General features: G+C 39.9%; 1 protein-coding gene across 4 annotated transcripts in view; it reads right to left on the bottom strand.

The window, feature by feature from the left end:
- PHACTR2 (phosphatase and actin regulator 2) overlaps positions 1–25,935 on the bottom strand; it is a 253,020-nt gene that overhangs the window by 65,766 nt on the left and 161,319 nt on the right. The window lies entirely within an intron of this gene.

Genomic DNA, 25,935 nt, shown 5'->3' with positions numbered 1-25,935 from the left:
TTTAAAAGTGTTTAAAAGTGGCACCACTCCCAAGGAAAATGAAATTAGGAACTTATCCACCCAAGTAAGGCATATAAACAATCAGATCCTCTTTTAAAACAATACAAAGTTACTATGTCTCATCCCAATGGAAGCCTTTTTTATTAAAAAATCGATGGAATCATTGCTCCTTTCCTCCACATTTCCCTTAGGAAGTAAATGTGGCAAAGAAAAAAAGAAACATAAGTTAACAATTCTACATTTCATTCTAGTCGGTTTGATTCTTTTTAAAATGTCATTTATAATCAGAAATCAGCAAAATCTGATTATTAGGTATCATGGATGGCATCCATGACACGTTTGAGAATGTTTTCATAGAATGCTCAGTGAAAATGCCTTGCTTATCTGAGCTCACTTGTCCTATAAAAACCTAAATTCCCCCTGGGAAAGGCTAGAGGCCTCAGATCCTAGTCAGCTCTGTGGCTCAGCAAATTTAAACCTAGAGCTCAGCTTGGATTCAGCAAACACTATCACATTTTCTAGAATGTACAGGAAACAAGGGAGTCTCCTCAACTCCATTTAGAAGTAAGATTTTATGGTTTGCATTTACCTATAGAAGGTGGGTCAAGATGGTTTGGTCATTCATTGTGCAGCTGGCTATTTTAAACCCATCATGGAAGGTTTTCATATTTATGAAACCACTAATTTTAATTACGACAAACATACAAAAAGTTAGCACTCATAGTATATTACTCTTTCCCATAAATGGGTTTTACCTCTAAAACAGACCTATAATGAGTAATAAATGCTCCATAAGTTAAAAGGTGGGGCCGTAATGATTCTTCCAATCCACCTATGAGTAAAAAGACTGAACTAAGAAAAGATCCATTCTACTGGGAGAAAAAAAATGAAGAGGAACACTTAGTCTCCTTCACATTTAATGCATAGAGGAAATTTGTTTTAATACCATCATATATCTTTAGGAAAACAGAATAAAAGGATTTCAAGAAAGTATTATGGTAAGATTACTATATATTATCTCTTATTCACAGAATTTCTAACACTCATTTGGTCTGATTAGCTTCAGTTATAAAATACATAAGTACATAAGTGGTTGAACTAAAACACAACACCTGCCCCACCTCCATTTTGTGTCCGTGATGCCCGCACATTGACCTTTAAAAGGCTTGTACCATACAGAGCACACAGTTACAGTTACGTAAGTGAATGGACCCTCAACGTGTCCATTAAATTTCGTGAAATATTTATTTTGTCTATTTTGGCTTTTCAAGACTCCGTAAGGCTCTTAAATAGTTCTCAATGATATGAACATGAAGTCAGAACTGAAAACAGCTATAGCCTTTTCCCTCCAAAATTCTAGCATTTTCCAAATCACAAACATCTACTTCCCAATGTCCCATACTGGGATAGGATAAGGTCCATCTTATTAATTAATGAAAGAGCTTTTCATTAATTAATTCATTCAACAAACACTTACTGAATGCTTAGCATAAGCCAGACACTATTCTAGTTGCTTGGGATTTTACCAGCAAAGAAAACTAAAATCCCTATCTTCATGGAATTTATAATCTAGTGGAAAGTGGGGCCAGATAATAAACAATAGAAATAATAAATGTTAGAAGATAAAATGTGCTATGGAAAACAAAAAGAGTACGGCAGAAGAGTGCCAAGAGTGCCAGGGGACCTATTTTACACCCACCAGGATGGCAATAAGACAGATAGATAATAGCAAATACTGCCCAGAGTATGGAGAAATTGGAACCCTCATACACTGCTGGTGGGAATGTAAAATGATGCAGTTGCTTGGGAAAACAGTCTTGGCAGTTCCTCAAAATGTTAAACATTGAATTATCATACGACTCAGCAATTCCATGTCTAGTTATGTAACCAAGAGAAGTGCAAACATGCAACCACTTAAAAACTTATACACAAACGTTCACAGCAGCATTATTCATAAGAGCCAATAATAGAAACAACTCAAATGTTCATCAACTGGTGGACAGCTAAAGTGTGGTTTATTCATACAATGGAATACTATTTGATAATAAAAAGAAATTAAGTCTTGATACATGTCACAACATGGACGAGCCTTGAAAACATTATGCTAAGTGAAAGGAGCCAGTCACAAAGACCACGTATTTATTACATGATTCCATGTTCATGAACATCAGGAATAGGCAAACCTACAGAGCCAGAAAATAGAGCTGGGGGTTTGGGAGGAAAATGCGGAGTGGCTCCTAATGCAGTGGGGTTTCTTTTTAGGATGATGACAGTGTTTAAAGTTGATTGTGGTGATGGTTGCATAGCTGTGACTATTACTTAAGGGATAACCTTTATTACTTAAAACCACTGCGTTAAATGGGTGAATTGCATGGTATATGAGTTGTATCTTAACAAAGCTGTTAAAAAAAGAGTGCTGGGGGATAGAAAGATTCAATATAGGAAGATCAAGGTGGATCTCATTGAGAAGTTAGAACGTGAACATGGATTTCAATAAAGGAGATGAGGTAGTTGGTTAACCATAAAGAAATTTGGAGGAAGAGCCTCTCACTTTGTTTTCCATTTCAAAGCACCAGAGGTCCTATCAAAACTCACCCAAGATAAAACAGGTAACCTGAATAGTCCTATAGCTGTTAAAGAAATAAATTTGCAGTTTAAAATCTTTTTTTTTTTTTCGGTACGCGGGCCTCTCACTGTTGTGGCCTCTCCCGTTACCGAGCACAGGCTCCGGATGCGCAGGCTCAGTGACCATGGCTCACAGGCCTAGCCGCTCCGCAGCATGTGGGATCTTCCCAGACCGGGGAACGAACCCGTGTCCCCTGCATCGGCAAGCGGACTCTCAACCACTGCGCCACCAGGGAAGCCCTAAAATCTTTTTTAAAAAGAAATCTTCAAGCCCAGATCGCTTCAGTGGTGAATTCTATCAAATATTTAAGGAAGAAATAACACCAATCCTGCATAATCTTTTCCAGGAATAGAAGGGGAGGAGAGAGTTCCCAGCTCATTCTACAGGGTCAGCATCACCCCGATACCAAAGCAAGGCAAAGACAGTACAAGAAAAGAAACCGACAGACCAATATCATGAATCTTTAACAAAATATTATTAAATAAAATCCAGCAACATATAAGAAGAATAATATACCACAACTCAGGGGAGTTTATCCCAGGAATGCATAATTAGTTTAATATTTAAAAAATCTATCAATGTAATCAAGCATAATAATAGTCTAAAGAAGAAAAATTACATTATCATATGAATCGATATAGAACAAAAATCTGAGAAATTCAACATCTTTTCCCTTATTTATTTATTTTTGCCTGGGTCGGGTCTTAGTTGACAGCCCACAGGATCTTTGTTGAGGCATGCGGGATCTTTTCGATAAGGCGAGCAGTCTGCTTGGGTTTCTCTCTAGTTGAGGCACGCAGGCTTCTCTCTAGTTGTAGCATGCGAGTTTTCTCTCTCTAGCTGTGGTGCGTGGGCTCTGTAGTTTGCGGCTTGCGGGCTCTCTGGTTGAGGAGCACGAGCTCAACAGTTATTGCACGTGGGCCAAGTTGCCCCGCGCCATGTAGGATCTTAGTTCCCCAACCAGGGATCGAACCTGCGTCCCCTGCATTGGAAGGAGGATTCTTTACCACTGGACCACCAGGGAAGTCCCTCAACATCTTTTCATAATATCATAATATCTTAGAAAATCAAGCATTAAAGGGAACTTCATCCTGATAAAGTACATCTACAAAAAACCTTCAGCTAACATCATACTTAATGAATGCTTCCCTGTAAGAATGGGAACAAGGCAAGGATCTCCCCGTTCACCACTCCTATTTACTATCATACTGGAAGCCTTAGCTAGTGCAAAAGGGCGAGAAATGAAATGAAAGGCAGAGATATTGGAAAGGAAAAATGAAACCATCCCTATTTACAGATGATATAATTATCTACATTAAAAAATCATAAGGAATTTTACTAGAATCAATAAGTAAGTTGAACAAGGTAGCATGATACAATTGTATTTCTATAAACTAGCAATGAACAATTGGAAAAAAATTTTTTAATATATGTCACTTACAGTAGTTTTTTAAAAAAAGAAAGAACAGGAAAGAAATACTTAGGAATAAACCTAATACTGTTTTCTAAAAACTTCTAAGCACAACTGAAAGAAACAGATGAGCTAACTAAATGGAGAGATATATCAGTTCATAGATTAGAAGATTCAACATAGTAAAGATATCAGTTCTACCTAAACTGCAATATAGATTTAATGTAATTCCAATAAAAATTTCACTAGGAAATTTTGAGAATATAAACAAGCTGATTGTGAAATTTATCTGAAAAAGCAAAGAAACTAGATTAGTTAAAACAATTTTGAAAATGAAGAATAAAGTTGGAGAAATCACAGTACCTAATTTTCAGGCCTATAAAGCTACGGTAATCAAGACAGCATGATATTGGTGAAGGAATAGATACATAGATTAAGAGCACAAGTAGTCCAGAAATAGACCCACACAAATGTAGGTCTTAATTTTTGACAAAGACTATGTGGCCAATTAATTTTTGACAAAGCTGTAAAGGCAGTTCAATGGAGAAAGAATAGCTTTTTCAACAAATGCTCTTGAAAGTTTTTGTTTTTTCCTGCACATGAATGTTCATAGCAGCTTTATTTGTAATAAAAGTTCTTATACATGATACCAAAAGCACGATCCTAAAAGAAAGAAGTGATAAACTGTACCTCATCAACAGGATGACTTTTGCTCTATAAATGACACTGTTACGGAATGGAAAGGCAAGCTACAGTCTGGCAGAAAATATCTTTAATAACATATCTAACAGAGGCATCATACATATCTGGACCATATAAAGTACTCTCAAAACTCAACATTAAGGAAACAACTCAATAAAAATTGTCCAGAAGACTTGAACACACCCTTACCAAAGAAGAGTATAGGGAAGAAAATATGATTATTGGTTTTTTAATGATGAAAAGGCAATTTAATGGAGAAAGGATGGTCTTTTCAAAAAATGGTACTGAAAAAACTGGATACTTATATGCAAGAAATTAACTTCGACCTAAACCTAATACCTTACATAAAAAATAACATAAAACTGATCAGGGGAATTCCCTAGCTGTCCAGTGGGTAGGACTCTCTGCTTTCACGGCTGAGGACCTGGGTTCAATCTCTGGTGGGGGAACTAAGATCTCACAAGCCACATGGCAGGGCCAAAAAAACCCCCAGAAAACTAATCATAGATCTACATGTAACACACTAAACTACAAAACTTTTAGAAGAACTTATAGGAGAAAATTTTTGTGGCCTGGGGTTAGGCAAAGACACCACCTACAGACAGGGAGAAAATATTTCAAATCACATATCTGACAAAGAACTTGTATCCAGAATATATAAAGAACCCTCAAAATGCAACAATAAGAAAACAAACAACCCAATTACAAAACAGGCAAAATACTTAAACAGAAACTTTACCAAAGAGGATATATGGACAGCAGATAAGCACATGAAAAGAAATTGATCATAATTAGCCATTAGGGAAATACAAATTAAAACCATGACAAAATTCTACTACATATCTTCTAGAATGGCTAAAATAAAAAATAATGACAGCACATCCATGTTCACAGTAGCACCACTCACGAGAGCCAAGAGGTGGAAGCAACCCAAGTGTCCACTGACTGATGAATGGATAAACAAAATGTGGTATGTATGCAATGAAATACGTTGCAGTCTTAAAAAAGAGGGAAATGCTGTCACATGCTTTAGCATGAATAAACTTTGAGGATATTATACTAAATGAAATAAAAGTCATAAAAAGACAACTTCCGTATGGTTCCACTTATATGAAGTATCTAATGTAGTCAAATTCATAGATACAGAAAGTAGAATGGTGATCACCAGGCACTGGGGAGAGGGGGTAAAGGGGAATTGTTTAATAGGTATAGAATTACAGTTCTATAAAATGAAAAAGTTCTGGAGATTTGTTTTATAACAATGTAAATATATTTTACTACTGAACGATACACATTCTAAAGAATGGTTAAGATTGGGCTTCCCTGGTGGTGCAGTGGTTGAGAGTCCACCTGCCGATGCAGGGGACACGGGTTCGTGCCCCGGTCCGGGAAGATCCCACATGCCGCAGAGCAGCTGGGCCCGTGAGCCATGGCCGCTGAGCCTGTGCTCCGCAATGGGAGAGGTCACAACAGTGAGAGGCCCACGTACCGCAAAATAAATAAATAAATAAATAATGGTTAAGATTGTAAAATTTATGAAATGTTTTCATCACAATAAAAAATTGATAATGATAATACTAAGTACTGACAAGGATGTGGAACAACTGGAACTTTCTGACACTACTGGTAGGAATGCACAACTCTGGAAAATAGTTTGGTAATTGCTTATAAAGTTAAAAATGCATTTAACATATGACCCAAAAATCTACTCCTACATATTTTCCCTAGAGAAATGAAAACTTTTGTTCACACGAAAACCTTTACATGAATGTCAACAGCAGCTCTACTCATAATTACCTCAAACTGGAAAAAATCCAGATGTCCTTCAACACGTGGACAAATAAACTATGGTACAGTCATACCAAAGAATACTACCTAACAATCACAAGGAATAACTGATATATGCAACAACCTGGATGAACCTCAGAGGTGCTAAGCTAAGTGAAAGAAGCCAGTCTCAAAAGATTTCATGCCGAATGATTGCAAGTTTAATGACATACTTGAAACAACAAAATGATGGTGAAGAAAAACAGAGCAGGTGCTGCCAGAGGTTAGGAGTTCAGGGGGTGGGTGGAGAGGAGGTAGGGCAGGACCATAAAAGGACAGCCCAAGCGAGATTTTGGGAGTGATGGAACTGTGATATATGCTGATTATGGTGGCAGTTACTCAAAACTATACATGTATTAAAATTCATAGAACTGTACACACATACATACATATACACACACGCACATACAATAAACAAACAGAAAAAACACAAGAGTGGTGAATGACCATGAAAATGACCTCTTTTGATAAAGTCCTGATCACAAATGCAGTGACAGAGTATGAACTAGCTGGTGGTTCCTTTGTATGTCTGCCTCTCACATAAGCCAACCACAGCCACTTCTAAGAAAATCTTGGGAGTCCACCAGCAGAGTCGTCAGGAAGAATAAGAATATCTTCCTGCCGACTATAGGCTTATTGACCCAAGACCACAGTCCAAAAGAGAGGCAAGACACAGAGAAGTTTTGGAAAAATCAAAATCCTATTTGTGTTTTCTAAAAGGGCTATGGTTTAACATCACAAGCCCAGACCACTGCTCAGTGAAAAGCTTCATTCCTAGGGGCCCGGTTTGCTGGGGAAAGTTTACAGGAAATGTTTCCAAGAGGAGCTGCCAAAAAACTGACTACAGGTAACCTCAAGACCCAGGGGTCTGGACTGCAGAAACCATTCCAGTGATCTCTTGGCTGTGACCTTTGCTTTTCTTCCTTGGAGAGGAGCCATCAATGGGTGAGCTATAAATACAAGCAATTTTCACATAAGGGAAAGTAAAGGACTTGGGGAACATCTCCCTTTGCTTTGGAAAAAGGTGAACGCCATCTAGAAGGAAAGGAAAAATAATACAGTTAAGGAAGATACAAAGAGAAATGTTTTGAGGAAGAAAACAGGAATCAAAACAGCAGTTGAGAGGTTGAGAGGAAGAAAACGTTAACACAAAGGAGAGGGGAAAAGCTGATGAGCTGTGTGGATCTGGAGCTGGGCAGCAGGTCAGAGAGACAGAGGAGAAGAGTGGGACTAGACACACCAAAGCAAAGAGCCAAGGACAAAGTTCATGAGCCTGGGAATTTTCCCTTTTTGTCAGCTCTTGGACTCCCAGTGCATAGAACAGATCTGGGCTCACAGTAGGAGATCAGTGACTATTTGCTGTACAAATGAACGAGAAGGGAGACTGATGAGAGCTGGCAGGAAGAGTCCAACGGTAATCACTGAGGCGCTCGCACTGATACGCATGGCCCACCTGGCCCACCAGAAGGAAGGCTGGCTTTTTGTAATGTTTTTTAGGGACTTCCCTGGAGTACCAGTGGCTAAGATTCCGCACTCCCAATGCAGGGGCCCCCGGTTTGATCCCTGGTCAGGGAACAAGATCCCACATGCTGCAACTAAGAGTTCACACGCCGCAACTAAAGATCCCACACACAGCAACGAAGATCCCGCCTGCCGCAACTAAGACCAGATGCAGCCAAATAAATAAAGAAATTTTTTTTAAAAAAAGAATTGCTTTAAAAAAATGTGTTTTTTAGGACATGAAGAAGGGCATGCCAAGATGTCACAAACCCTCCTCTATTGATTTTTTAAAAACAGGAATAATTGTCTTCCCTAGAAGCAATCAGAAGCCCCATCCAGTCAGAAGTTCTGAGGAAGAAACAGGAAGGTGTGGAAGGCTGCGTGTGTTTTTCTTCTCTTCTGGCTGAAGATCATGATATGCAAAGACTGGACAAAGACTGCGAACAGCCATTTGAATTGATGGTGTTAGAGACAAAGGCTGATTTTTCTGGACCATAACATCCATACAATAATGCCAGGCCTGGTAGGACTATGGAAGTGATATGCTGGGCGAAGACTGACTGAATTGGCCTACTGAAGTTGAATGAGGGAGGAAGGAAGAAACCCAGATAATAGCATAAAATCAGGTATCATGGAGGATAGCAGAGAAGACAGAAAAAAACAGCAGTGAAGAATTCCAGTGCTTTCAGAGCAAATAGAATCCAAGAAGTGTGGGCACAATATGAAAGGGTGCAGAAACAGAAGAGGAGTAATAGAAAAAGGCACGTGAGGTGTCAGCACAAGAAAGTAACTTTTGAGACATGGTGGGACAGGATTCTGGATGACTCAAAGGAGACAGATCGGATACAAAACGGAGGTCTAACATCAGGAGGGAGCATACCTCGCCAGACACTATCCTATTGTTATACGGGGGTGAAACAGATCACCCAGGATCTGGGTGATGTTTTTCTATATACAGAACATTAAATGAGCAGAAATGTAATATGGACTATTAATGGGGGAATTTCAATTCCCTAGACATTTATAAGACACTTAATTCCTACTGAAAAATTCTTACCATTTTAATAACAAGATGAATTCTTATTCTGGACATTGATTCTAAATATTAAAAATGTGATTGGTAAAGTGCAATAATAAGAATTTGGGGGAAAGTCACTATGTTATCTTGGCATGAAAATAGCCAAGACTGAGGAGTATGGCCAGACTCACAAGCTACCTTGTGGGCTCTATGAAAGGCAGGCACCTACCGTGTTAGGCTTGTTCCTCACTGTGACCCCAGCACCTGCTACATTAGGTCTCGTACTCAATAAAAACTAACTGAATAATCTAGACAATTTAGTATGGTGAGAAACTCTAAACTGAAAATAGATCAAGGGGATGAAAGAACTTTAAAACAAGATGGGAGGACCATCATGTACCAATGTGATTAGGAGATAGATAGATAGACAGACAGGTAGATAGATAGATTAGTACCAGGGGATAGTTAGAAAACCTGGAGAGAATTTGTTTCAGGTCAATATAAAAGAAAACTTCCTCAATAATGAGAGCTAGGAATTAGGAGCTCAGGAAAAAGCTGAATGACTATATCTTATCAGGCTTGCTGGAGACAAAAGGTATTCCTGCCCTAGAGACAGACCTAGATGATTGGTTAGGCCCTTTGCAACCCTGAAATTCTCAATTTCAACTGAAAACTCAGAAGGTGTTTTGCCACAGTAACAATAAACAGTGTTTGGCTGTATTTGGAGGAATGAGTCTTAACAGTACCAGGCTTCAGGTGTATCATGGATTAAACTGAATTTTGTAAATTAACATGGGAATTTACTCGTCATTGCTTGTAATCTAACCAAGCAGTATGGGGACACCATTAACATGTAAGTTAAGGACTGTCTGAACACTGAGGCAATAACGCATTGTTTCAACTTATAAAGGTGTTCTTTGTAGAACCTGAAACTTGGATCCACCAAAAAACATCAACATATGAGGTATTCTAAACTTGGACTCCATGGAGCTAGCTTTCTGATCACCTGTCAGAATCTGGCTCTTAGATTTGAATTTAAGAAAGGAAGCCATAATGAAATATTTGTATTACAGAGTTAAATCCCTTTCCTGGATTGCTGCTCCACTTTTAGTAGAATTGTAGAGTAAAATTACGATTTTTTTCAGAGCCATGGTGACAACAACAGATATCAAGATTAGCAACCAGGACTTCCCCAGTGGTCCAGTGGTTAAGACTCTGTGCTCCCCATGGAGGCTAAACAATAAGTTACTAAAGAACCAAGAGATCACTGAAGAAATCAAAGAGGAAATCAAAATATACCTAGACACAAATGACAACGAAACATGACGATCCAAAACCTGTGGGATGCAGCAAAAGCATTTCTAAGAGGGAAGTTTATAGCAATACAATCCTACCTCAAGAAACAAGAAATTTTTTTTTTTTTTTTTTTTTGCCACCCCACATGGCTTGCGGAATCTTGGTTTATGAGCCAGGGGTCACACCAAAGCTCCTGCGGTGGGATCTCTGAGTCCGAACCACTGGACTAACAGAGAACCTCAGACCCCAGGGAATATTCATCGGAGTAAGGTCTCATGGAGGTCCTCATCTCAGCACCAAGACCCAGCTCTACCCAACAGCCTACAAACTCCAGTGTTGGAAGCCTCAGGACAAACAACCAGTAAGACAGGAAGACAATCACACTCATAAAAAACAAACAAACAAAATCCGGTGGCAAAAAAATATGTCACAGATGAAGGAGCAAGGTAAAAACCTACAAGACCAAATAAATGAAGAGGAAATAGGCAATCTACGTGAAAAAGAATTCAGAGGGATGATAGTAAAGATGATCCAGAATCTTGGAAATAGAATGGAGGCATGGATTGAGAAAATACAAGAAATGTTTAACAAAGATCCAGAAGAACTAAAGAACAAACAGAGATGAACAATACAATAACTGAAATGAAAAATACACTAGAAGGAATCATTAACAGAATAACTGAGGCAGAAGAACGAATAAGTGAGCTGGAAGACAAAATGGTGGAAATAACTGCCGAGGAGCAGAATAAAGAAAAAAGAATGAAAAGAATTCAAGACAATCTCAGAGACCTCTGGGGCAACACTAAACTCACCAACATAGGAATTATAGGGGTCCCAGAAGAAGAAGAGAAAACGAAAGGGTCTGGGAAAATATTTGAAGAGATTATAGTCAAAAACTTCCCTAACATGGGAAACAAGATAGTCACCCAAGTCCAGGAAGCTCAGAGAGTCCAATACAGGATAAATCCAAGGAAAAACACACCACGACACATATTAATCAAACTAACAAAAATTAAATTCAAAGAAAAATATTAAAGCAGCAAGGAAAAAACAAAATATAATATACAAAGGAATCCCCATAAGGTTATCAGCTGATTTTTCAGCAGAAACCCTGCAGGCCAGAAGGAAGTGGCAGGATATATTTAAAGTGATGAAAGAGAAAAACCTACAACCAAGATTACTCTACCCAGCAAGGATCTCATTCAGATTTGATGGAGAAATCAAAAGCTTTTCAGACAATCAAAAGCTAAGAGAATTCAGCACCACCAAACCAGCTTTACAACAAGTGCTAAAGAAACTTCTCTAGGTGGGAAACACAAGAGAAGAAAAAGATCCACAAAAACAAACCCAAAACAATTAAGAAAACGGTAATAGGAACATATATGTAGATAATAACCTTGAATGTAAATGGATTAAATGCCCCAACCAAAAGACACAGACTGGCTGAATGGATACAAAAACAAGACCCATATATATGCTGTCTATAAGAGACCCACTTCAGACCTAGGGACACATACAGACTGAAAGTGAAGGGATGGAAAAAGATATTCCATGTAAATGGAAATCAAAAGAAAGCTGGAGTAGCAATACTCGCATCAGATAAAATAGACTTTAAAATAAAGACTGTTATGAGAGATAAGGAAGGGCACTACATAATGATCAAGGGATCAATCCAAGAAGATATAACAATCATAAATGTTTATGCACCCAAACAGGAGCACCTCAATACATAGGCAAATGCTAACAACCATGAAAGGAGAAATCGACAGTAACACAATAATAGTAGGGGACTTTAACATGCCATTTACACCAGTGGACAGATCATCCAAACAGAAAATAAATAAAGAAACACAAGCTTTAAATGACACAACAGATTTATACTTATAGAACATTCCACCTGAAAGTGGTAGAATACACTTTCTTCTCAAGGGCACACAGAACATTCTCCAGGATAGATCACATTTTGGGTCACAAATCAAGCCTCAGAAAACTTAAGAAAATTGAAATTGTACCAAGTATCTTTTCTGACCACAACACTATGAGATTGAAGATCAATTACAGGAAAAACACTGTAAAAAACACAAAAACAGGGCTTCCCTGGTGGCACAGTGGTTGAGAGTCTGCCTGCTGATGCAGGAGACACAGACTCATGCCCTGGTCTGGGAAGATCCCACATGCCACGGAGTGGCTGGGCCCGTAAGCCATGGCCGCTGAGCCTGTGGGTCCGGAGCCTGTGCTCCGCAACGGGAGAGGCCACAACAGTGAGAGGCCCGCGTACCGCAAAAACAACAACAACAAAAAAACCCCCACAAAAACATGCAGGCTAAACAGTGTGCAACCAAATAACCAAGAGATCACTGAAGAAATCAAACAAGAAATTAAAAACTACATAGAAAATAAATGACAACGAAAAGACGATGACCCAAAACCTATGGGACGCAGGAAAAGCAGTTCAAAGAGGGAAGTATATAGCAATTCAATCTCACCTCAAGAAACAAGAAAAATCTCAAATAAACAATCTAACCCAACACTTAAAACAACTAGAAAAAGAAGAACAAAGAAAACCCAAAGTCAGTAGAAGGAAAGATATCATAAATATCAGAGCAGAAACAAATGAAATAGAAACCAAGAAAACAATAGCAAAGATCAATAAAACTAAAAGCTGGTTCTTTGAGAAGATAAACAAAATTGATAAACCCTTGGTCAGACTCACCAAGAAAAAAAGGGAGAGGAGGAAAATCAATAAAATTAGAAATGAAAAAGGAGAAATCACAACTGACACCACAGAAATACACAGGATTTTAAGAGACTACTACAAACAACTACATGCCAATAAAATGGACAACCACAAAGAAATGGACAAATTCTTGGAAAGGGACAATTTTCCAAGACTGAACCAGGAAGAATTAGAAAATATAAACAGACCTATCACAAGTAATGAAATTGAAACTGTAATTAAAAATCTTCCAACAGGGCTTCCCTGGTGGCCCAGTGGTTGAGAGTCCGCCTGCCGATGCAGGGGACACGGGTTCGTGCCCCGGTCCGGGAAGATCGCACATGCCGCGGAGTGGCTAGGCCCGTGAGCCGTGGCCACTAAGCCTGCACGTCCGGAGCCTGTGCTCCGCAACGGGAGAGGCCACAACAGTGAGAGGCCTGCGTACCACAAAAAAAAAAAAAATCTTCCAACAAACAAAACTCCAGGACCAGATGGCTTCACAGGTGAATTCTATTAAACATTTAGAGAAGAGCTAACACCCATCCTTCTCAAACTCTTCCAAAAAACTTTAGAGGGGGAAACACTCCCAAATTCATTCTACGAAACCACCGTCACCCTGATACCAAAACCAGAACAAGGTATCACAAAAAAAGAAAATTATAGGCCAATATAACTGATGAACATAGATGCAAAGATCCTGAACAAAATACTAGCAAACAGAATCCAACAACACATTAAAAAGGATCATATAACATGATCAAGTGGGATCTATCCCAGGGATGCAAGGATTCTTCAGTAGACGCAAATCAATCAATGTGATACACCACATTAACAAATTAAGGAATAAAAACCATATGATCATCTCAATAGATGCAGAAAAAGTATCTGACAAAATTCAAACCCATTTATGATAAAAATTCTACAGAAAATGGGCATAGAGAGAACCTACCTCAACATAATAAAGGCCATATTGATAAACCCACAGCAAACACCATACTCAGTTGTGAAACACTGAAAGCCTTTCCTCTAAGATCAGGAACAAGACAAGGATGTCCACTCTCGCCACTATTATTTAACATAGTTTTGGAACTCCTAGCCACAGCAATCAGAGAAGAAAAAGAAGTAAAAGGAATCCAAATCGGAAAAGAAGTAAAACTGTTACTGTTTGCTGATGACATAATACTATATAGAGAGAATCCTAAAGATGCCACCAGAAAACTACTAGAGCTAATCAGTGCATTTGGTAAAGTTGCAGGATAAAAAAGTAATGCACAGAAACCTCTTGCATTCCTATACACTAACAACGAAAGATCAGAAAGAGAAATTAAGGAAAAAATCCCATTCACCACTGCAACAAAAAGAATAAAATACCGAGGAATAAACCTACCTAAGGAGATAAAAGACCTGTACTCAGAAAACTATAAGACACTGATTTAAGAAATCAAAGATGACACAAACAGATGGAGAGATATGCCACGTTCTTGAATTGGAAGAATCAATATTGTGAAAATGACTATACTACCCAAAGCAACCTACAGATTCAGTGCAATCCCTATCAAATTACCAATGGCATTTTTATACAGAACTAGAACAAAAAAATCTTAAAATTTGTATGGAGACACAAAAGACCCCGAATACCAAAGCAATCTGTTTTTGTGGGTTTTTGTTTTTTTGGGTTTTTTTGGCTGGGTTGGGTTTTCATTGCTGCCTGTGGGCTTTCTCTAGTTGCGGCGAGTGGGGGCTACTCTTTGTTGTGGTATGTGGGCTTCTCACTGTGGGGGCTTCTCTTGTTGTGGAGCACGGGCTCTAGGTGCACAGGCTTCAGTAGTTCTGGCACGCGGGATCAGTAGTTGTGGCTCGTGGGCTCTAGAGTGCCGGCTCAATTGTTGTGGCTCACAGGCTTAGTTGCTCCATGGCATGTGGGATCTTCCCAGAGAAGGGACCGAACCCGTATTCCCTGCATTGGCAGGTGGATTCTTAACCACTGTGCCACCAGGGGAGCCCCCAAAGCAACCTTGAGGGAATAAAATGGAGCTGGAGGAATCAGACTCCCTGACTTCAGACTACATGACAAAGCTACAGTAATCAAGACAATATGGTACTGGCACAAAAACAGAAATATAGATCAATGGAACAGGATAGAAAGCCCAGAGATAAACCCATGCACCTATGGTCAACTAATCTATGACAAAGGAGGCCAGGATATAAAATGGAGAAAAGACAGTCTCTTCAATAAGTGGTGCTGGGAAAACTGGACAGCTACATGTAAAAGAATGAAATTAGAACACTCCCTAACACCATACACAAAAATAAACTCAAAATGGAATAAAGACCTAAATGTAAGACCAGACACTATAAAACTCCTAGAGGAAAACATAGGAAGAACACTCTTTGACATAAATCACAGAAAGATCTTTTTTACCCACCGCTTAGAATTATGGAAATAAAAACAAAAATAAACAAATGGGACCTAATGAAACTTAAAAGCTTTTGCAAAGCAAAGGAAACTATAAACAAAACAAAAAGACAACCCTCAGAATGGGAGAAAATATTTGCAAACAAATCAACAGACAAAGGATTAATCTCCAAAATATATAAGCAGCTCATGCAGCTCAATATTAAAAAAGCAAGCAACCCAATCCAAAAATGGGCAGAAGGCCTAAATAGACATTTCTCCAAAGAAGATATACAGATGGCCAAGAGGCATATGAAAGCTGCTCAACATCACTAATTATTAGAGAAATGCAAATCAAAACTACAATGAGGTATCACCTCACACTGGTCAGAATGGCCATCATCAGAAAATCTACAAACAATAAATGCTGGAGAGGGTGTGGAGAAAAGGGAACCCTCTTGCACTGTTGGTGGGAATGTAAATTGATACAGCCACTATGGAGAACAGTATGGATGTTCCTTAAAAATGTAAACATAGAGTTACCATATGACTCAGCAATCCCACTCCTGGGCATATACCCAGAGAAAACATTAATTCAAAAAGACACATGCACCCCATTGTTCACTGCAGCACTATTTACGATAGCCAGATCATGAAAGCAACCTAAATGCCCATCAACAGACGAATAGATAAAGAAGATGTGGTACATATATACAATGGAATATTACCCAGCCATAAAAAGGAACGAAATTGGGTCATTTGTAGAGATGTGGATGGACCTACAGACTGTCATACAGAGTGAAGTAAGTTAGAAAAACAAATATGTTATATTATCGCATATATGTGGAATCTAGAAAAATGGTACAGATGAACTGGTTTGCAAGGCAGAAATAGAGACACAGATGTAGAGAACAAACGTATGGACACCAAGGGGGGAAAGTGGGTGGGGGTGGTGGTGGGATGAATTGGGAGATTGGGATTGACATATATACATTAATATGTATAAAATAGATAACTAATAAGAACCTGCTGTATTAAAATTAAAATAAAATTCAGAAAACAAAAAAACAAAAACAAAATGTCTTTGCTCCCAATTTCAGGGGTCACAGGTTTGATCCCTGGTTGGGGAACTAAGATCTTGCATGTCACATGGCGTGGCCAAAAAATAAATTAATCAATTAAAAAATAAATAAAAGATTAGCCAGCATGAGGTTCATGAATGTGAAGCATTTTGATTGTTAAATTATTGGATAAAGTTTATACTTGATTACATTCACAGTACATTAACACCATTATCAGGCAGAAGAAAATGCATGCATCTCTAACTCATGTGATCACTTAACAGGATTTCCCCGAGTGCTTTTTCTTTTCTTCCCTCTTGTTTTTTGCTCAAATGTTGCCTTCCTGGTAAAGTTCCCCTGACCACCCAACTTTTTTGGTTTGTTTTGTTTTGGATTTGTTTTTTGGCCGTGCAGCCCACCATGCAGGATCTTAGCTCCTCAACCAGGGATCGAACCCGTGTCCCTTCAGTGGAAGTGCAGAGTCCTAACCATTGGACCACCAGGGAAGTCCCTGACCACCCCTTTTCTTTTTTTTGTGGTACGCGGGCCTCTCACTGTTGTGGCCTCTCCTGTTGCGGAGCACAGGCTCCGGACGCGCAGGCTCAGCGGCCATGGCTCACGGATCCAGCCGCTCTGCGGCATGTGGGATCTTCCTGTACCGGGGCACAAACCCGTGTTCCCTGCATCGGCTGGCGGACTCTCAACCACTGCGCCACCAGGGAAGCCCGACCACCCCATTTTAAACTGGAACTTCCCTCCCACATTCCCTACTCCTTGCTTTATTTTCTCTCCTCTCACGTTCTAATATACTAACTTACTGGGTTTACTCTCTGTCTCCTACCCCTGCTAGAATGTAAGTCCCATAAGGGAAGGCAATTTATCTCTTTTGTTCCTGCTGTATCACTAGAGTCTACAACAGTGCCTGACATATAGTAGATGTAGATGTTCAATAAACATCTGTCAAGAGGACAAAAGAGTAGTATCTAACATATAAGCAAGGAGCCCTACATGGACCAGGATGTGCTGTGTGGTCTTTATGGGCTATGTAACTTCCCTCTGCTGCTGTAAATTGGGAAAAGGGAGAGATTCTCTTCCCTTCCTCCAATATGGTGTGAGAGTGAATGATACATGAAGGTACTTCCATGTTCTTAGTGGAATAGGATAGAGAAAATCAAAAGGCTGCCATTTATTCATACAACCAGATCAGTCCTGAACGAATATCACCCTGGGAAAATCCTCTAACTTTGCCCTACCTTCTAGATATAGAAAATAGTCACTATCAGCAACATTATGCCTCTGTGATTACAAAGAATAGAATCTTAAATGAACCAAATATAATTTTGATCCTTTTCAACCATTTTTCTGTGTACCCTGCTGAAATCAGGCTAGTCAAGTAGAATCAAAATAATTCTTCAGACCGAATCCTGCTTACAGCAAAAATTCCAGTATATGAAGCAAATCCAGGTATTAGGGTCACCTTTCAATGATCAATCCTTACTGGTCTGAGTATGAAGTTATCTTCTCAAGAGGCCACATAGTGTAATGGTAAAAACTTTGGCTGTGGCACCATATTGCTTGGGTTCAAATACTGCTTTTGGCCCCTACCAGGTGTGTGTCCTTGGGCAAGTCATTTGAATTTTCTGACCTTAGTGTCCTCATCAGTAAAACTGGGATAACAGTAGCACTTAAACTTTATAACCCTTGAGGATTAAATGAGTTAACATGAATAAAGTTCTTGGAGCAGAACTTGGCACATAATAGCATTCAATAAAAACATAGCCATTATATTATTAGGGAGTGAGAATACCTTCCGTAAAGTAAAGCTTTTAGCAGATGACTTTATGCAAATTACTCTGACTCCTAGAAGGCTGATAACTTGCAACAATGTTATCTAAAAATCTGGACGGGCATTCCTTCCCCATTACTAACAACACAAATAAAAGTCACAACTATAATGAAAATAAATTGTCTGGATTTTCTTTATTTAGGAGTGTAACTTCTTTTTAAATAAGGGCCAAAAGGTAAGAAAAAGAAATTTCCCCTAATTATTTTATTGGCTTTTAATAGTTGTACATGGCTGTAACTGTGAGTACACGTTTTTGGTTTGTATTTTAATTTATTGTCTTTATCTTTTCCATGATACTTTTTTCAATCTTCAATTTCTTTTATAAAGTCCTAAAGCACCCAGTGCTGTAGTTTTAGTTATAGTGGATATCCAATAAATATCCAATTCAAGGCATATGTTAAGAGTACATACCATGTTCAAATGATCATGTAAAGCATCTGAAGTGGGGCGAAGAGGAGTGAGATAGTCTCTGCCCTCAAATAATTTACACAGTAAATTGGTAACAGACACATAAACTAGGAAAGAAGTCAAAGTACACATGTCCTAACAGGAGGACAAGCACAGGAGGGGAGGTTCCTACTAGATGATGCAGAATCAAGGTCAAGAACATCCTCAGGAAAGAAGAGACATGTTAGGACCCTTGCAGGGCTTGCAGTATTTTCCCAGGTGCAGCTGTAGGAGGAAGGTGCTCAGAGGAAGAGGGAAGAGCGTGAAGAAAGGCCTGGGGACACAGAGGCTCCGGGCATGCTCACCGAGGGCCCCTGGGTGACAGAAGTCCAAGGCAAGTGACTAATAAAGATAAGGGCTTCCCTGGTGGTGCAGTGGTTGAGAGTCCGCCTGCTGATGCAGGGGACACGGGTTCGTGCCCCGGTCCGGGAGGATCCCACATGCCGCGGAGCGGCTGGGCCCGTGAGCCATGGCTGCTGGGCCTGCACATCCGGAGCCTGTGCTCCACAGCGGGAGAGGCCACAGAGGTAAGAGGTCCACGTACCGCAAAAAAAAAAAAAAAAAAGTCCCTCAATAGCCTAGAGTTTATAATCTATACTAAATCATACCCAACAAACATATTGAACCCTTGCTATGAATGTGTACACCATTCAGAATTGACCTATAAAATAACTAATACTTAAATTTTAAAATAAATATAGCCATTATAAGCACTTTTTAATTTACTCAGGGGGTTTTTTAGTTACCTCAAAAGCAGAATGGTGTAGCTGATAGTTTTGAGTACTTACTGTATCCCCAAAACCACATTAATCATTTTGCATATATTACCTCATCTAAACCTGTGATGGGACTATATGGCTTTCCAGGATTGATTTAAGAATAAATGAATATATATCCAGCATGATGCTTGACCCACAAGTTAAAAAAAAAAGAAGCAGAATAGTGTAAATACCCAGACATCTACAACGTTTCCCCTTGTCCTTTGAGCATAAAAATTACTGTATAAGGGCTTCCCTGGTGGCGCAGTGATTGGGGGTCCGCCTGCCAATGCAGGGGACACGGGTTTGTGCCTCAGTCGGGGAGGATCCCACATGCCGCGGAGCGGCTGGGCCCGTGAGCCATGGCCGCTGAGTCTGCGCGTCCGGAGCCTGTGCTCCGCAACGGGAGAGGCTGCAACAGTGAGAGGCCCGCGTATCGCAAAAAAAAAAAAAAAAAAAAAAAGATAAAACACGAAAGGTCAGTTTGGGTTACACTGCAGAGAGCTGAGGAGTCTGGAATTCATTTAGGAAACAACGTGGAGTCAGTCACTTTTTGGGCAAGAAGCAAAGGACCAAAGTTCCACCTGAGGAAGACTTCCTGTAGTGGTATCCAGGATGATCTAGATAGAGGAGGGAGGGGAGAGATTTCCCCACCTATTTTCCCAAAACCACAAGAATCCCTGCTCTCTCCAACCACCCAACTCTTGGGCTGTGCCCTTGTTGCAACAGGAGCTCCAGCACCTGAGGTCTGGGGACTCAGGACACCACTCCCACAGACCTATCCCCTGTGGCCCACTTCAAGCAGTGAGTTTCTGTCCTGAATCCTTTGGTAACTCCCTGTCCTAGTTACCAGCTCTATTCCCTGGTTCCTTAAACAAAAAAAAAAGATGGGGACCCAGTTTGAGTCTTTTTGGTTCCAGCACCATCTGCTGTGAATACTGCCACCTAAGTAAAGAACATGCTGGCTCCCAAGGCTTGCTTGGATTTCCCAGTCTCACTCACCCGGGTGCTCCGTTATGCTACCCTACCTGGTGGAACACATGCCATTTTGTTGTGAAGGACCCACTGCTCTATTTGCTGGCCTGAGATCTGGATGTTATCTTGGTTACTCTAGTGTTCCTGACAGGCTGTGCCACCCTGAATCTTCTCTGTCAGCCTCATTAGCTGGGTCACGTTCCCTTCCTAGGCAGGCTTAATGCCAGAACCCAGTCTCTCCCTGCCTCCTCTAGCATTCCATAGCTTTCTAGAGCTCGGACAGCTAATACCTAAGTAGAGCAAAGAGGCCACCTGCAATAATTGAGACATAGAGTGATAAGGACCAAACAATGGGGACCGAGAGGAAAGGCTGATGGTAGAGGCCTGCACTAGGAGAAATAAATCAAAGGTTTAGGAACTAATAGAATGTAGAAGATGGTAAAAGGCAAGGACGAATCAAAGAACTCCGTGGTCAAAGCCTGGATGCCAAAGAAAGCCACGTCTGCAATAGCAGGGGTAGCTGGGGATGGCAGGGGATCTACTTTGGTTTGGAAAGTATTTGTACATAGGACTTTCCCACTCCCTCTCTGCTCCCTCTCTGTGCTCATTCAGAGCAGGTGTCAGTACCTTCCCTCTCTAAAACGAAAGTTTAAGTTAATGCACGGAAGACAAGTAGGGTGAGCATAATGAAACCTTCCAGTGACTGCTACTGCTGCCAAGTGAACTTTAAATTTTCTATCTTGCTTCACCAAAAATAATGTTTCTATTCCTGAAATTACATTTTAATACTATCCCCAAACACAGAAGTATTTGTGAAAGTAGAAGTTATGAAAAAAGTAAAGATATTAAGCTGAAGACATTTTAGATGTTAAGCCAATGTTAAGTGTTAACAGTGGATATGTGTTGAAGAGAATAAAGAATCAAGTTGTAAGACCTCTGTTTGGTGCCATTGCCTTAAACAATGTCAAAGAGTCATTCTTGTAAAAGATCAATGTTGGTATCTCATATCCTGTCTAAAGCCTGTGATACCTTTAGGGAGGGGTGGAATTAAGATGGTTGCTACTCCAGTCACCTGCCGAGTCACTCAGTGGTTTGAGGAAGAACTGAGTGTGGTCATAGGTTACAGACCCTCTCTTCTAAACCGGGGGACACACAGCACGTATTCACAGCAATTCTTCTGCTTGTAGACACTGTAACCTCTCATTGTGAAAATTTCTCGGTCTAACTCTGCAGTCTTACAGTCCAACTTAACTGAATGCCTCCCCTCACTGTGTGAGAGCAAAATCTGATGCATGTTTCTTATTCTCACTATAAAATTCTGATTTTTTAATTAAAAAATTGACACCCAGAAGTAAATTAATCAGTGCCTGGCATGTACCACGTTTTCAATGTAGATCTAGGTAGACCATAAGAATGGGTTTTGAGTTAACACACAGTCCTCAGGCACTACTGCCCATGAGGTGCTCGGGGTGATGTGCCTGGGTTCGAGAGATGTGGGCACTGAGAAGCAAGAAGGTGAGGAAGGGCATGTTCACAAAAGGAGAAGGGCTGAGACAGGTAGCGAACCTCTCTTGCACAGGTTTAGGGGAAATGGGAAGGGGAAGAGAGGGGACAAAAGAGAAAGAAAAGTCAAAGACAACCAAGATGATGACACCTTGTGTAAATCAAGTAAGAGCTATTTTGTAAAACAAGGAAGGACACAACAGCAATGGCACATCTTGTAGAGACTGAGATGGATGAAAATGAGAGAATAACACTAAATGTCAGGATTGGGAGGCTTGGAGTCCCCTCAATGGAGCGCTGGATGCAGGGGCAGACTGCAGAAGGAAAGACATGAGAGTGCAGGAGGGAAGTGGAAGCAGCAGACACAGGGTAGATTTTGAAGACCTTTGGTCTTAGTTGTAACCGCCCATGTAGAAGTTAGAGGAACAGCCTGTTTGTTTGTATTTGTCAGCTTTGGGGAGATGAAAGCATACGTAAAGACCCAAAGGGAGGCACCTCAGCCACCACTACCTACCCACCACCACCACCCCCGCCCTCAAAAAAAGGGAAGAAATGATTATGTGGGAAAAAAAGCGTAAATAAGATTTTGAGTTCTAAAGTTAGGGAAGGGATGGAGCTTAGGTGGAACCAAAGAAGGACCCTTTCACTCAGGAGATGAAAACCAAAGAAAAGAATCACCAAGGGCAAGTAAATAGCAAAGAATACTCTGCCCTAGATCCCAGCGGCCTATGGACCATTCTAAACAGAGCTGAAGATACAGGTAACTTTCTGCTTTAAAACAAGGCCAGAGAACTTGAAGTCGGGGCATAAGCCCAGCCAGCCTCATAGGACAAGACAGCCTTTCAAAGTCTAGTTGCCTCAAGGACCACCAAGCAGACAGAACACAGGACCTTTCTTAACTTCCACCACCATGAACATGTGAGAACAATGACATTTATTACAGTGGCATTAATAAATCAGTGCTGCCTCCTATCTACCATCAATTAAAAATTCCTACCACAGACCCCGACACCAGGAAAAGTGGTATTAATCGCTGTGTAATAGAACACAGTAAGATTCATGTCCATATGACTGTAAAGCCAAGAGCTTAGGAGAAGGACAAAGAAGAGTTACTCTTCTTGGAAGAAATTCATATTCTTTCATATCCTAAAATATTATGGATCTTGCCTAAGGTGTTCTTTGATGGAGCTGGCCTTGGTCATACCCAAACCCCTAGATTTCACTGTTTGAGACAATGTATTAGAGAAGAAAACACCCTACTCTTGGTTATTTCCAAATGCATCAGTTTTCCTCTAGATGTGACATCTTTCCTCAATGTGAAAAAAAAACATGTTACACCGCTTTGTTCCTCCGTTTATTTTAAGCTTTACTAATACATTCCATAAAACTCAGCAGAAATTGAATTTAAAAATATATATATACATATAGTGACAGTAAAGTACTTGAGACACTTGATAACATCTTACGAAATTCAAATAAAACATTAGTAATAACATGGGTTTAAAAAGAAATGATGTGGACTTCCCTGGTGGTGCAGTGGTTAAGAATCCGCCTGCCAGTGCAGGGGACATGTGTTCGAGCCCTGGTCCGGGAAGATCCCGCATGCCGTGGAGCAACTAAGCCTGCGTGCCACAACTACGGAGCCTGCACTCTAGAGCCCATGAGACACAACTACTGAGCCTGCGTGCTGCAAATACTGAAGCCCGTGTGCCTAGAGCCTGTGCTCTGCAACAAGAGAAGCCACCACAATGAGGAGCCTGCGCACCACGATGAACAACGCCCGAAGACCCAACACAACCAAAAATAAATAAATAAATATATATATTTTAAAAGAAATGATGCAAGTAAATGTAGCAGAAAAATTCACAATGAATTGTTAACACATCCACTTGGCTTGTCTTTATTCTGTTATGTCACAATTTTGATGCAAAGACAAAAAACAATCTAATGAGACATCTAATAACTTTCTCAGGTTTTTAAGGTGGTTCGGTAGTCTTTAGGAGCTAGAAATATAGTACCCATAAATAACTTCTTGGAGCTCAACTTATATAAAATCTTGTGTGAATTTGAAAAGGAAACAGAATATAAAGACTGCTAGGTTATCCTCAATAAATATGGGATAATATAAAATAACACTTAATGCTGTCTAAAATGACTTTTCTTAAATATTCTGGGTTGGTAGAAATGTTACAGCCTCCCTACTATTAAAATAATTTAAAAGAGTGACAAGAAAAGATGAAGGGAAGTTCTTTGTAATTGTTCCTACTTTAGGGAGAGAGACGGTAGCAGCCCAGACCCAGGAAAAGGGCAAGAGAGACAAATGAAGAGACTTTCATCATCTCTTTTCAATGTCTTCTTAATGCTGCTGTCCAGAGCCCTATTCCCATCTTGGTTATCCATGGTAACTCGAAGAGCTAGACTCCCCCAATGCTTAGAGAAACCTGAGCGGGAAGTACTTAAGAAGACGAGTGTATTTCCATCTACAACTGCAGAACAAGGAAGAACAAGATGCCCAGTCAGGGGTTGGAAGGACTCAAGGATCCACAACAGAATCTGGAACTGAAAGCACATTAGAATTCAATTCATTCAATTCTGATCTGACTTGCTCAAGGTCACACGGTACCTTGGTGGCAAGGACACAACTAGAACCCAGGTGTCCTCCCTCAGCACAGCACTCTGTTCATCCCTTCCCACTGCTCCTAACCCAAGAAGCCAGTTAGGAACTAAAGAGGATTCAAAAAGCAAACCATCGTTATTTGCTCCTAAGCCAAGTCTTTTGTCTCTGCCTATCTTTTTATTGCAAAAACTTTCCAGTACCTACAAGTAGAGATATTAGAATAATGAACCCCATATATTACCAACTTGTGACCGATCTTCTTTCATCTATACTCCCCTCTCCTCCAGGATCATTTTGAAACAAATCCCAGAAATAGTATCATTGTTTCTTTTTAAATATTAAATGCTCAAAGAAATGATACAGCTGCAAAAGCAGCAGAGACAATTTTCTTTAGGAAGCCCTGGTGTCTCTATCCTACACCCTTGTGCTATTGATGGTGTTTTCCTTTTTATGTCACAGCGCTAGAACTAAAGGCCAACCCTTAGCACAGACCAGTAAGATATGCTCTGTGATCCTGTACATACACGGACAATATTAGTTTCTGGTGCAGTGAGGAATTTTGATGAAGGGATTATTTTAGACAACAAACGTGGAGAAAGCTACACTTACACCAAGATATAAACTCATTTCCACCTTAAACAATACCCTGATACTGGACATTTGTTTAAATCAGGCTTAATTCTGGCCTGAGATTTAAGGCCAACTTCCTCCATAAGTCCATATGAAAGGTACTAAATAATGTAATTCTTAAGGTTTAACAAATCCACAAAATAACAATAAAAAGTTTTCACACCATTAGGGTTATGACTCCTCTAGGACACAGACCATTTATTTGTCCTAAGGACATGACGGAAATTTAAAATTAATAAATATAGCAGCACCTTTCCTTCATACAGCCATTTAAATTTTGCCCACAGAACAAATACATTTAAAAGACATTTTAAAAATTCTTCATTGACAAATAGGATCGTGTTACTGGAACTAAGTAGACAGATAGATAATAGTGTTCGTATGTGTGTGTATAAATGGATACTTCCAGCTACAATAATGACAAATAACATTTCCACTTCTAATTTTCCATTTCACCTCCCTCTCCTTACACATTAATTTTTTATATGAATTTACAAGTACATATTTAAAAACAAGACTACGTTAGAAAGCTAAAGTGAGTAGAAAAAGGCGGCAGATCAGAACCCTAAGTTGTTTCACCCTTAAATGAAATAATTTCATTTCAAAT

The sequence above is a fragment of the Monodon monoceros genome, unplaced genomic scaffold (assembly GCF_005190385.1).
Source record: "Monodon monoceros isolate NGI ecotype Baffin Bay Population unplaced genomic scaffold, NGI_Narwhal_1 Super_Scaffold_15, whole genome shotgun sequence".
Taxonomy (NCBI): domain Eukaryota; kingdom Metazoa; phylum Chordata; class Mammalia; order Artiodactyla; family Monodontidae; genus Monodon; species Monodon monoceros.
The sequence above is the reverse complement of the archived record's forward strand: the minus strand, read 5'-3'. Positions and strand labels throughout refer to the sequence as shown.